Source organism: Melanerpes formicivorus, unplaced genomic scaffold (assembly GCF_026170545.1).
Source record: "Melanerpes formicivorus ecotype bairdi unplaced genomic scaffold, bMelFor1.0.p_v2 SCAF_13, whole genome shotgun sequence".
In the NCBI taxonomy this organism is placed as follows: Eukaryota; Metazoa; Chordata; class Aves; order Piciformes; family Picidae; genus Melanerpes; species Melanerpes formicivorus.
Window position 1 is genome coordinate 12,114,811 of NW_027142365.1, and position 12,383 is coordinate 12,127,193.

At 48.9% G+C, this 12,383-nt stretch overlaps 1 protein-coding gene across 1 annotated transcript in view; it reads left to right on the forward strand.

Moving 5' to 3' along the window:
• Positions 1-317: 317 nt before the first annotated feature.
• Positions 318-12,383, forward strand: part of JCAD (junctional cadherin 5 associated) — a 68,927-nt gene continuing 56,861 nt past the window's right edge. The window contains exon 1 of the mRNA XM_068146174.1: positions 318-410. The gene's annotated coding sequence lies outside the window, so the exon portion shown is untranslated. The remainder of the gene's footprint in view (positions 411-12,383) is intronic.

Genomic DNA, 12,383 nt, shown 5'->3' on the forward strand with positions numbered 1-12,383 from the left:
CTTTTATTTAGGAAAGAGCACAAAAGTATGTTATCTTATTCCTCTGGAATTTTCCACAGCTCTTTAGCATGTTAGTTTAAGCATAATTGGTTAGTGGGCTCTTGAAATTTATATCTTAGCAGCACTTATTTACATCAGGCTTAGAGTAATTCGTTTTGGTTGAGGTAAATGTGAAGCATTAGATTGCAAACGTACCTAATCCATCTCTCCTCCCCCACGACTAGAAATCCTGTGGTTAAAATAACACAGCCTCTATTCAGAGCACAAACTTAGAGCTGCTGGTGGGAGCGGGCTTGGGATTTAGACAACTCTCGGCAGATGAGCCTGTTCAAGGGTCTTTCTGGGGTTTGTTTTTCATCCTACTTCTGATCCATGAGAGGAAACCAGGCTCTCTCCTCTGGGAATACAAGGTAAAGCTTTTCTGCATTCTGTGTACGCTTGCATGTGCTTGTAAAGGAGCCTGGAAACCCGACTGCAAGACTGCTGTTGCAAATGCAATTGTAAAGATGTTGTTGCTCACAGAGCACATTTGGCAAATGGCTTCACAATCTGTAACTGTTAATCTCTTTTTGTGGCTCTTTCCACACGACAGTGAAAGGATGGAATGATAATCTTGCCCGGGGAAGCAAGCAGCAGCGATTCTCTGTCACCCGTTAGAGAGGCTGAGCATGTAGCAATAGAGGCAATACCAAAGCCAGGCACTGTCGCTATCAAGCCAGACTAAAGCCAAGCTGGCATTTTGTTGTCTGTCAGGTAGAGTCCCCCCCGGGTTGGTCCAGCTTCTGTAATCCCGTGCGGGAGGCTGAGGCTGAGCCGGAGTCTGTTTGCAGGGCGTCCGCTAGGGCAGCTCCAGCGTGACTCCGACGGGGACGGTGCTTTCCCCTACACTGGGATGTGGCGTGCCAGATAATTAACTGTCTTCATTTGCCTTTGCTGCTTTCCAAGTCACAGGGGATGTAGGAAAGCATCATCTTTTCCTTGAATCCTGATTTTATTAGAAATCCAGGAAACAACTGTGATGTCTGTGCTAATGCCCGTGGAACTGCGCTCCCAGTCTGGAGCCAGTTAACTCTCCCAGTCCCAATGCTCTTGCTTCTCCCGTGCTGTGACTCACAGGGGATCCCGAGTACCAAATCAGTCTTCCTGCACTGTAGCGTTCGAACACAGGGGGTCATGCTGCTGGGTAAGACAGAAACAGCATAACCCAAATTTGCTTAGTTTGGAGGGCTCCAGTGTGTGTGTGTGTGTGTGTGTGTGTGTGTTGGATAGGAACTTACACAAACACTGCTCCAGGTACTACCTTCCCCAGGCTAGAGGAAGCCTTGTCTCCAAAGCAGAGGTTCTCCCTGTCTTCCCCCTCTTTCCACTTCCCAATTCCCTTCCCTGAGCAGGACAGGCTGGTTTCACAGTGTCCTGCCTGCAACAACTGGCCTCCCCTTGTCCCTGCTGTCCCACCGCTGTGTTACTCTGACAAGACACAATCCACTCCTCTGCTTCTCTGCAGAAAAGAGGAGAACCCTGCTTACATGCCAGGTGCCTCACAGCACAGAGCTGTGGTGCTGCAGGGAAGCCCCTTAGCTGGCATAGGTGCCCGCGTTCCTTGAGCCAGCGATGCTGATGCGTGCTGGAGGGAGGACTGCAGCTGTATCACTGGGGTGCCTGGTGCAGGGAGGGGCAAGCAGGGCTGTGAGGAAAACACACAGAGCTTTTCCTGATACCCCTGTACAGCAACCATGGCAGGGGCAGCTCAGAGGAGGGAGAGTATCTGCAGAACAAAGAGCTGTGGTCAGGCAGCAACGATGCAGTATAGAAAGTGGAACTGATGTCATTTTTAACGTCCCGAGCAGTGCCAAGAATCCTAAGCTCCATATCAAGATTCAGCGCAAATCCCCCACACACTCACAGTTTGTTCTTGTGGAAAAATGAACTTTCATGGAAAATATGCATGGGAACCTGCCAGAGGAGTGTGTTGCTTTCTTTCTTTTATTAATTCTGAATACATTAGTTCAGAGAGCAGTCCTGTTTTAGCATCAGCTGCCTCTACCCAAGGAGACGAAGCTCAAACGCAAATACCGGAGGCGAAGGGAACTGTGGGGTTGGTACAACAGTTGTTAGATGAGAAGAGCTTTTGAGTGGGAAGGGGTGTGGGAAGGCTCAGTGGGATGACGGAGGTAAAGCTTTTTTGCTGCTGACATATCTGAATCGTGATAAGACACCTGAATGGAACAGCATCAGCAGCTATTATAACTCCGGCTGCGTCAAAGGTGGGATTGCTTGCAGCTGCTGCGGCTGAGCTTACTCCCGTCCTGCTGGAAGGCCGCAGTCACAGTTGCTTCAAACTTTGCCAGACTTGAACAGTTTAGACTGAGTTCTTCCAACTGGATTGTCTGCCCCTAGGCTGAGCAGTTTGCTGGAAAAAAAATAAATAATAATAAATCACTTCAGCCCAAACTCTCCAGCCAGCCACTTCCAAGAACGAACACATCAGCAAAGCAATTGTTGTCCAACTGCAAAAAGAAAAAGCCTGGAAGAAAGAGGAGGGGGAACCTGGTGCTCCTTCCCTTGCATAGTTCTTATCCCTCTGTGCTTTGGAGCAGAGATCTGACTTTTGGCAGCTTTGTGTTTGGACTGCAGTTTTATTTTTTTCTTTCCCCTCCTTTGTAAATCTTCTCCAATTTGGCTTAGTGAAAGCCTTTGAAGGGAAAAAATAGTAACTTATTAGGGACGTGCTAGGGCTGAGCAGTCAAAAGCTTCTGAGATTCCTTCCCATGTGAGTGAGCTCAGCCCAGCATCCCAGCAGTTCCCAGTGCTGAACCCAATGCTCCTGTGCACCCAGTCAGTGCTACCAAGTTCCTGCTGCTCCTGCTGCCTCCTCACAGCTCTGCAGGGACCAGGGTCTCTGTGTCTCCTCTCTGCAGCTCTAGAGCCATCCCCAGCTCTAGGAATGGGATGAAGCTGGGCTCTCCCCATAATGCTGCTCAGGGCAAAGGGATCGGGCAATGGGAAGGCAAGCAGGGGACAGCACTCTTCTTTTGACACCTTCCCTGCACAGCCAGGAGACAGCTGGGGACTGTGGGGATGCTGGGCTAAGGGAAGGTCTGGTACTGAGATAACAAAGGATAGCATGGGACTGGGATGGAGAGCACCTGGTACAAGTGAGGAGCTGGGGGCTTGGGTGGGAGCAGGGTAGTGAGGTGTGTGTCGAGGTGTGTGTCAAGGTGTGAGCCACAGGGAGGGGCTGGACATGCCAAAGTCCTACAAGAAACCAGAGCTGCCCCATTCCCTGTTTTGGGAATGTGAGTGCTGCCCTGCAGAGCTGGTTTCAGTCCTGCTCTCCCTGCAGGATCTTTTGCACTGGCTCACACTGAGGCTTTCCCCAGGCTGCAGTCAGTTCCTGTGGGATATGTCCCCTGTCCATGCATGATGTACTGATACTGAGTGTTTGCTGCTGGGATGTGAGTTGATGGGAGCATTGCCTTGAGCACATCCAGTGCTGCCTGACGCTGAACTCCCTTGCATGGCTCCTGCCCCTGCTATGTCTATTGGTCACCCCTTGGTCTCACCTCATGACCTTGAAGCCCTGGGCTGTGGGACCTGTAAAGCCTGCAAGGCTGGATGTAGGCATGAATCTTGCTACAGGGAAGTCCTACCACTGTGGTGGGGGTCAGCTGGAATATGTGACCAAGCCAGACCCATGATAAACTGGTGCCTGATATGATCAAGTTGGTTGCTTGCATGCCTGTTGGCTCTTCTTATTTCCACTTTGTTCAAATGGATAAAGCACCACCACACCCTCTGACAGAGGTCAGAGACACTTGTGAGGCACCCAGATACTACAGGGAGGTATGCCACTGAAATGTCCAGTGCTGGTGCAGTAATTTTTCTACACAGGGGGAGTTGGTTGACAAATAAAGGCTAAGATCACATTGAACACTGAGGAAAACCCCCCAAATTCTATATGATATCTTCTCCAGTGCAGACACCCCAGCCTGTACATGAAAAAGGGACAGAGGGGAGACCTCTGGCAAAATACTGTGTGATCATCTAATTAAGCAGTGCATCATAACACATAGCACAAGGGAGGCCTAATTCTAGCATCTCTTGGGTTTTTGAGGCTTAACAGTATTCTTACAGCCTATTTTTATAGGCAATACATATGCAGCATTTGCAGACAGATGGTGAAAGCTCAGCCTTTCCATTTTGCCACTTGATGTGATTTCCACATGGAAAGGTAAGGAGCTGCATTCTGCTTACTTCTGCTCCTGCTGGAAGGGCAAGGAGAGGTGCTTTCCTTCACTTCTTTTATGACTGTGGGTTACAGAGCATCCTGTACAGCCTCTCCTTCTACAATGCCAGGCAGTGAAGTTTCATCATCTTTACCCTGGGAGCCCCATGCACTCACCAGGGCTCGGCTGTGTGAGGTGGTGTGGAAGCAAACACCAGAGACCATGAACTGACAATGTGAGAAGACTAGAGCTGCCTACAGACAACTAATGAGAGATGAAGGAGTTCTAAGAAGCTGTGAGATGGTGTTGGCCAGCATGGCAAGCGGTACTTGCTGCAAACCAACAGCCTTGCCTTTGTCAAGGATGTCACAAGAGGGAGTTTTAAGCAGGCGCTTGCAGAAGAACTGAAAGAGAAAGGAGTGGTAGGCTTCTGCTCCAAGGGTCATGGATGAAAACAAGAAAGTGCTTGTCTGGACACTGTGGAAAACAGGGCATTTTGATGCTGGAGGAGGGCAGAGGGGTAGAGTGGAGACCTACAGTCAAAGACTGGAGATGTTTATTGGGGATGTCCTTGTGGAAGCTGTCACAGAAGAAATAAATCCTGGAAGCTGTTGCTGTTACAGCTTTGATGTTATGCCCTTGGCATTTTCTACCTGAGAGTTGGAAAGCATCTCCTTGTATCCAGCCTCTGATGCTACACAGCGTTGAGCTTTGGCTATGCCAAGCACAAGGTGACTCCAAGCACAAGGTGGCTCCAGCTCTGTAGCCACAGAACACAATAAACACTCAGCCAAGTTGTCAGCTCAGAGACTCAGCCAAATCAAACAGGGGTTTTGAGTTTCATGTTGCAATGTGCAGCTCTTTGGTATCAAGTCTGTGACTGTGTGACTGCCAAAGACTGGCCCAAACACGTGATGGTCATACATGACTGGCCATACCCACCTTTGTCCCCTTCTCCTTGGGCACACAGCCCTGCTGCTGCATGTTGGGTCACTGGCCACCTGGCAGGGCATATTCTGCAGGGCTGAACCCTGCCCTTACCGTTGTCCCCAGACATTCCAGCAGACAAATGCCAACAGGGCATGGGGAATCATTCCTTGCACAACGCTGTCGCTGCCAGGGCTGCCAGCGTGTCTCCCTTTAGTCACCTTCTGTCACCCAGTGACACACACACCATGGCACCACCACCCCCCAACAAAAGGGATTGGGGAAAGGAAAGGAAACCCTTGGGTTGAAGGGGAAAGAGATTTAATACAACAATAATTTGAAACCATAATATTAATACTAATATAAAGAACACAAAGTTGAACTTGGCTCATGTAGTGGTGGTGAGCTGTGCTTGCCCAGCAGGGAATGCTGGATGAGAAGCACTGTGAGCACCACACCTCCAGCAAAATTGTGATGGTCACAGCCAACAGGAGTGTAGACCTTGGGAGCAGAATGATGGGTGAGACCCTCGAGGGATGGGATGGAACGGAACGGAACGGAACGGAACAGAATAGAATAGAATAGAATAGAATAGTTTAAGGATGTTGCTAGGTCATGTAGGAAAAAAATTAGAGAGGCAAAAGCCCATTTAGAGCTTAGACTGACCTCTGCTGTGAAGGACAACAAAAATCCTTCTATAAATATATTAATAGCAAGAGGAGGGGCAAGGACAACCTCCACTCCTTGGTGGACACAGATGGAATCATGGTAACAAAAGATGAGGAAAAAGCAGAGTTATTTAACACCTTCTTTGCCTCAAATTTTAATAGCAGGACAGGTTATCTTCCAGACAGCTGGCCTCCAGAGCTGGCAGATGGAGGCAGGGAGCAGTATAGTTCCCCTGTGATCCAGGAGGAAGTAGTTAGAGACCTCCTTAGCTGCTTGGATCCCCACAAGTCCATGGGACCAGATGGGATCTATCCTAGGGTGCTGAGAGAGCTGGCAGATGAGCTGGCCAAGCCACTCTCCATCATTTTTCAGCAGTCCTGGCTCACTGGCGAGGTCCCAGAGGACTGGAAGCTGGCCAACGTGGTGCCCATCCACAAGAAGGGCCGGTTGGATGAGCCAGGGAATTCCAGACCTGTCAGCCTGACCTCAGTGCCAGGCAAGATTACAGAACAGGTCATCTTGAGTGCAGTCACACAGCACTTACAGGATGGCCAGGGGATCAGGCCCAGCCAGCATGGTTTCAGGAAGGGCAGGTCCTGCCTGACCAACCTGATCTCCTTCTATGATCAGGTGACCCGCCTGGTGGATATGGGGCAAGCTGTCATGTAGTCTACCCGGACTTGGATGATGACCATCAGGAGGAAAGGCTGTCCCCAGCAAACTTTCCAGTTTACAGTGAGCATGCCATTTATTGTATGGAACATTTCTGGGGGCCAGCTTGGGTCAGCTGCCCTGGTTATTCTCCTCCTGGCTTTAGGAGCTGGCTAACGTGAAGCTACTAAAGACCTTGATCGCTATGGAGACCCACATACAATGGCTGACCAGGAACAAACCCAGAGTGTCTTATCAATTTGTTCTCACCAAATCAGGTGGTGCAGTGCTTCTCAAAAATGCAGCTTTCTTGAAGAGAAAATTGATTCTATGACTCCAGCCCAGCAAAAGCAGGACCCAGGGTTTGTACCTCTGCTGCACGTTGGCACTAGACAGATGTGGTGCTGTCAATAACCGATCTCAGAGCAACAGAACCAAAAGTAGTTGCTTTCTCCTCCTCTGCTGCTTTTGTTCATAACAGCTTGCTTTGGCCTCTTGCATGTATGTAATCAGACACTGCTGCTTTCCACATGCTGCAGCTCACTGTGTTTAAATTGAGGGGAATCTCCCTTAAATATTTATTTAAACAATAACATCCCTTGAGCTCTGTGTAAATCATTGTACAAGACTGCCTTTCATAAAAGGCCTCAATCTTTTCTTTTTTCCTTTATTTATTTATTTGAACTACTTTCTTGCTTCACCACTGTGCTGTGGGCCAGCATCTCCTTCTGCTGGGGCTGCAGATCCAGCAGGTCAGAGCACTGGTGCCTGCTTTGCAGGGCTGAAAGAGTCAGCCCTCAAATCCTGCCTGTAGCTCTCACAGGGCAGAGTTGCAGCAGTCATATTGTTTCTGTCCCAGGAAGTCAACAACCCTGTAGCTCCCAGGAACAGGCTCCTTCCAGACACAGGAAAGATGCTCTGAGACCTCTTACCTGTCTTTTCAACAGCTGAGGCTGGGGACACAAGGATGCTAACCCTCTGTGGCTCTCACTGGCTGGGAGGTCAGACTCAGGCTGCTGGGACCGTTCAATAGTGTTTAGATTGTAACCTCAGAGCCTACAGCCCTGAGCATTTTCTGGGCACAAGACACACAAGACATGTGATGCTATTCAATGGGAGTCTGCAAAGCTAAGAAAAACTCATCATCCAAAAAAATAGAAAGATTTTGACATAAAAGAGAGGATTCCAGCTGTTCACCTAGCAGGCCACTTAGTTGTGGCTACCTTTAGCTGAAAGTGGACTTTCACCAAAGTGCTGCTCTCTGTTAACAGGTTTGCCCCAAAAGATGAGTGTTTAAGAAGAAGTGGTGGAGAGCTGCAGTCCTTCTGAGGCCTTGAGCACAAGCCCTATGAGGAGAGGCTGAGGGAGCTGGGGTTGCTTAGCCTGGAGAAAAGGAGGCTCAGGGGAGACCTCATTGCTCTCTACAACTACCTGAAGGGAGGTTGTACCCAGGAGGGGGTTGGTCTCTTCTCCCAGGCAACCAGCACCAGAACAAGAGGACACAGTCTCAAGCTGCACCAAGGGAAGTTTAGGCTGGAGGTGAGGAGAACGTTCTTCACAGAGAGAGTTGTTAGCCACTGGAATGTGCTGCCCAGGGAGCTGGTGGAGTCACCATACCTGGAGGTGCTCAAGAGGGGATTGGATGTGGCACTTGGTGCCATGGTTTAGTACTCACGAGGTCTTGGGTGACAGGTTGGACTTGATGATCTTTGAGCTCTTTTCCAACCTTATTGGATCTGTGATTTTTCCACATCTCTAATTTCACATCCTTCCAGCATCTCCATGAATCTGATACAGGCAACATCTCCATAGTCAAGATAGATTTGGGTAGAAATTGGATTACTCACCAGCTAAAGTAAGCGCAAAGGAGATAATTTGTTATGCTGTTACTTAGCTATAATTAAGGCTCATTTCACCATTTGAGGCTCTGTGTGGGTTTAATCATGGGACCTAAACAGGGGAGAAGTACCAGAGCTTCTCTGAATCATTTTTATTCTAGTTCCAGCTCTTTATCATTAATTACATCAAGGCATATTTCCATGGAGACTCAGAATGGTGCCATCAGCCCTACTGTCCCTCAGGTCCCCTTGAAGCCTTCACTTGCTTTGCAGTGCAGCCTGTCCCTGGAGGGTCCCTGGGGAGGAAGAAGCAGGCTTCCTTTTGCTCAGGACCCTCCTTGTTCTGAGTGTAAATCTGAACAGGCCATGTGAAAAGCTAGAATGCTGATGGTGAAGCTGGGGGATCAATTAGCCTTTTCTGGTGACTGAGGATGATTGCAGAAACAGTTTTGAGCATCAGGAGGGTGCTGAGTGCTGCTTTCCTCCTATGGTGAGTGCAGCGTGTGGAAAGTCTGCCTTGGAAAGCCTTTTCCTTTTTCCAGTCTGAACTGGAAAGACCTCCTTGTACTTTTTCTCTCCAACAGACAAGGCCATCATCAGCAACATGGATGAGCACCACAGTTTGGTGATTTCAAATCAATGCTTTATTACTTTGCTCCCTTCAGAGGAAACACATTTTTCTCTGCAGGGGTATGTGGAGCCTTTATTGAGCTCATGTCCACGCAGTCATCTCGTGCCAGGGGCAGGGGCAATTTCCTCCTTTTAATTTCCTCTCATTCTTTATTCACTGCATCTGGTATAGACTTTTGAGGGTGAATGGATGTGAAAGAGTATTTCCAGAACAAAGCTCTTACATCTATATATTTCTTTTTTTAAGTTCTTGCCTAGTCAGTCTGAACATCTGCTTGGTAGCATGAAAAGCTCTCTCTCCCTCTCCTTCCAAGCTTTTGCTTTTCAGTAGCAGCTCTTGCACAGCTCCTGCATTGCACATGGCTGCACTGGTCCTAGTGTTTCCAATTCATGGGAACTTCCAAGAGTTATACCCTTGGTCTTGGTACACAATCAGGCCAAGTCAAATTGCAGAAAATCTACAGGAGCAGTACAGTCCTGAAAAACGTTGATTCAGATGTGTCTAGGTCAATTAACTCTAGAAACAGAACATTTGGGTGGTTCAGAAGTGAAAGAACTTGTTTCCAGTTTGAACTGAACCAAAACCTCTGACTTCCTCTCAGTTTGATATTAGTCCATGCTGTCTCTTTCCTGCCCTGGTGTCTCGTGGAGTGGCTTGTGGTTACCTACAGTATCTCTGTCTCACCAGCTGGGCTGTATGCACCCGTGAGCTGCAGCAATCACACTCTTGTGTCACTACAACGGAGGTGGCAACACCTCTCCAACACTGGAGCAGGCTTTTCTTGTGATCCTGCACACCTGCAATGGAAGATATTCACCCTGATAGAGAATAGAATAGAATAAACCAGGTTGGAAGGGACCTTCAAGATCATCGCGTCCAACCCATCAACCAATCCAACCCACCCAAACAGCTAACCCATGGCACCAAGCACCCCATCAAGTCTCCAAGAGGAGTCCTCTCAAGAGGACTTTGGTGATGTCATCCAAAGCACTACAGTGGAAATCCCACCTCCTCCTGGAAGCCACTGAAGACCCAAGGTAGAGCAGTGAAAAATGCAAGGCTGAGGAAAACTAGTGATGTACCATGAAGTGAAGCTGTACTCTTGCAGGGGCTGCAGCTGCCTCCTGGACATGGTGAGGCTCACTTCCCAAACTGCACCATCCTGCATCTGGAGAAGGGGCTTGAAGTGCAGTGCCCTCCATCCACACTGGTTGTCCTGCATACAAACCCAGTCATTTCCTTCTGCCCAGTGAGTGCTGGAAGAGGTGTGGACAGCACAGGCACCATGCAAGAGCACAGCTGGGCACTGTAACCCCTGTGTTAGGCACCCCCTGCAGTTGTCCCTGATGTTTGCATGGCCAAGGTCTGCTGAAAGAAAGACTCCTTTAACTCCACTTCTGTGTCCGTGTGGCTCTCCGAGCGCTGGAGCCGAGTCCACACAGCTAACTGTTGTGATTTATCAGGCACCACTCTGCCCAGTCCCGAGCCTGAACTCTCCAGGCTGACGCCCAGTGTGTACAAGCAGCCTTGCCTCTCTCCAAACAGCACCCAGCATCCGTCATGGCACTGTAAATTGTTTACACAGCACTGCAGACATCATAACTTATTAAACAACTCTCTTGTCAGTCAGACAAGTAAATATTTCGAAAGACAGCAAACACCACAGCGAGCTCCAACTGGCCAGACCAAGCCCAAATGGATCCAAGTTAACAAGGGACCAGATTTGCCTTGCCTTTTGATCTCCCTGCTCCAAATCAGGATGAAGAGAGATCTGAAACCAAGCCTCCCTGAGGGAAGTTAGTGCAGTTTTAAAGATGCTCAATTTCTGTAAGGTAACAGGAGGATGAGAAGCATGGGAAGTGTTCACACAGAAGCTGTCTTCCTGAAGCTGTACATTTGTACTTTGGGGAGCTAGAGCCTCCCCCTCCTTCTCCACATTCTCCTCATTTAACCAGGGCAGACAAATGAGGTAGATGCCAGCAAACCTCTGCAGAAGGGATGGAGTGCTCACTCCTTGGGCCGTATCTAGAGATGGCAGCGGTGGCTCTGCAGCACTGTTGGTGAAGGCAGATGATGGTGGTGCCTTATCACAACCCCCTCACAGTGCAGTGCAGTGCAGTGCAGTGCAGGCAGCAGTCCCAGGGGCTTTGTGCAGGAGGAAAGGAAAGGCGTTGGCAGGGACTCCCACACCTCCACTGCCTGCCTCTGTGCTTTGGAAAACTCACCATTTCACAGCTGCTTCTGAAACGTTCAGCCCTCTCTTTGGTTCAGGATGTTGTTTTATGAGATATTTCATCCCAATCATTTCCAACAATTATTTGGGATCTTTTTCCTTTCGTGTTCACTGGGTTGTACAAGTTTCAAAAGAGATCCTGTTACAAGCAGGAATGTGAACCTAGAAGAGCCTGAGTCTCTTGCAACAGGAATTTGTTTTGGAAGCAAGTGAGTTGAAAGGAGAGGAAATGGGCAGCCCACCAAGGGCTTGGGCAGGATTATCCCACCCTTTCAGCAAGCTACAGCAACCCATGGGCTGGGGCTGAGCCTGCTTCCAGGGGAGGCAGGGACAAACAGACCACTCCTAACCAGCAGCTTTTACTCAGCACAGGGTCTGGTTCTGTTGTTTGAAACCTCACCTGAAAAATTCTCTCAGGCACAGACCTCACCAATCTGATAGTCATCATGAGTGCTGGGACCCTTCTTGTGTGTGTAGCTGGCTGCTCTTGGCTGCTGTTGTGTTCCTGGGGTGTTGAGGAGGCCAGTTCTCCAGGCCATGCACAAAGTTCATTATTAGCTGGAAGCTCATGGGCTTGAAGCTAACCTAATGCTGCACCACTGGCTTAGCTGCATGCTCCATGTTTATTTGTCTGACACCTTTCTGGGACATCCTTTCATGCAATTCCAGTTTTAATTTGTTGTCTTTTGAGTTACTTCAGTATCTCCTGTTGCTGATGCATCTGGGTTGTCTTCTTAAAATATACCTTCCTGTGTACTGTGTGCTCTACTTCTTTAATGTCAGAGGCATTTGTGAGGCTCTCCATGGCTGCAAAAAGGCAGGGTTTCATCCCAGGACTAAAGCAAATGCTGCCAAGAGAGTACAGTACAGCCACAAATAAAACAGAGGTTGTAGAGATAAACTATCAGTGGTTCTCATCTCCTTAGATACCAGTTCCTGTGTGTCATAGTAGTATCAGTCAGGGTTGGAAGGGACCACAAGGATCATTCAGTTCCAACCCTTGTCATGGGCAGGGACATCCCACAGTAGATCAGGCTGGCCAGAGCCTCATCCAGCCTGGTCTTAAACATCTCCAGGGACAGGGCCAAGCCAGGAGTGCACAGCCTGGCACTCCTGCCTCAATGCTTTCAGTGTCCACTGGTGATCAACTGAGAAAACATGTTGGCAAAAAAGAATAAATGCTTACAAGTGGGTAGATGAAGAGGGGA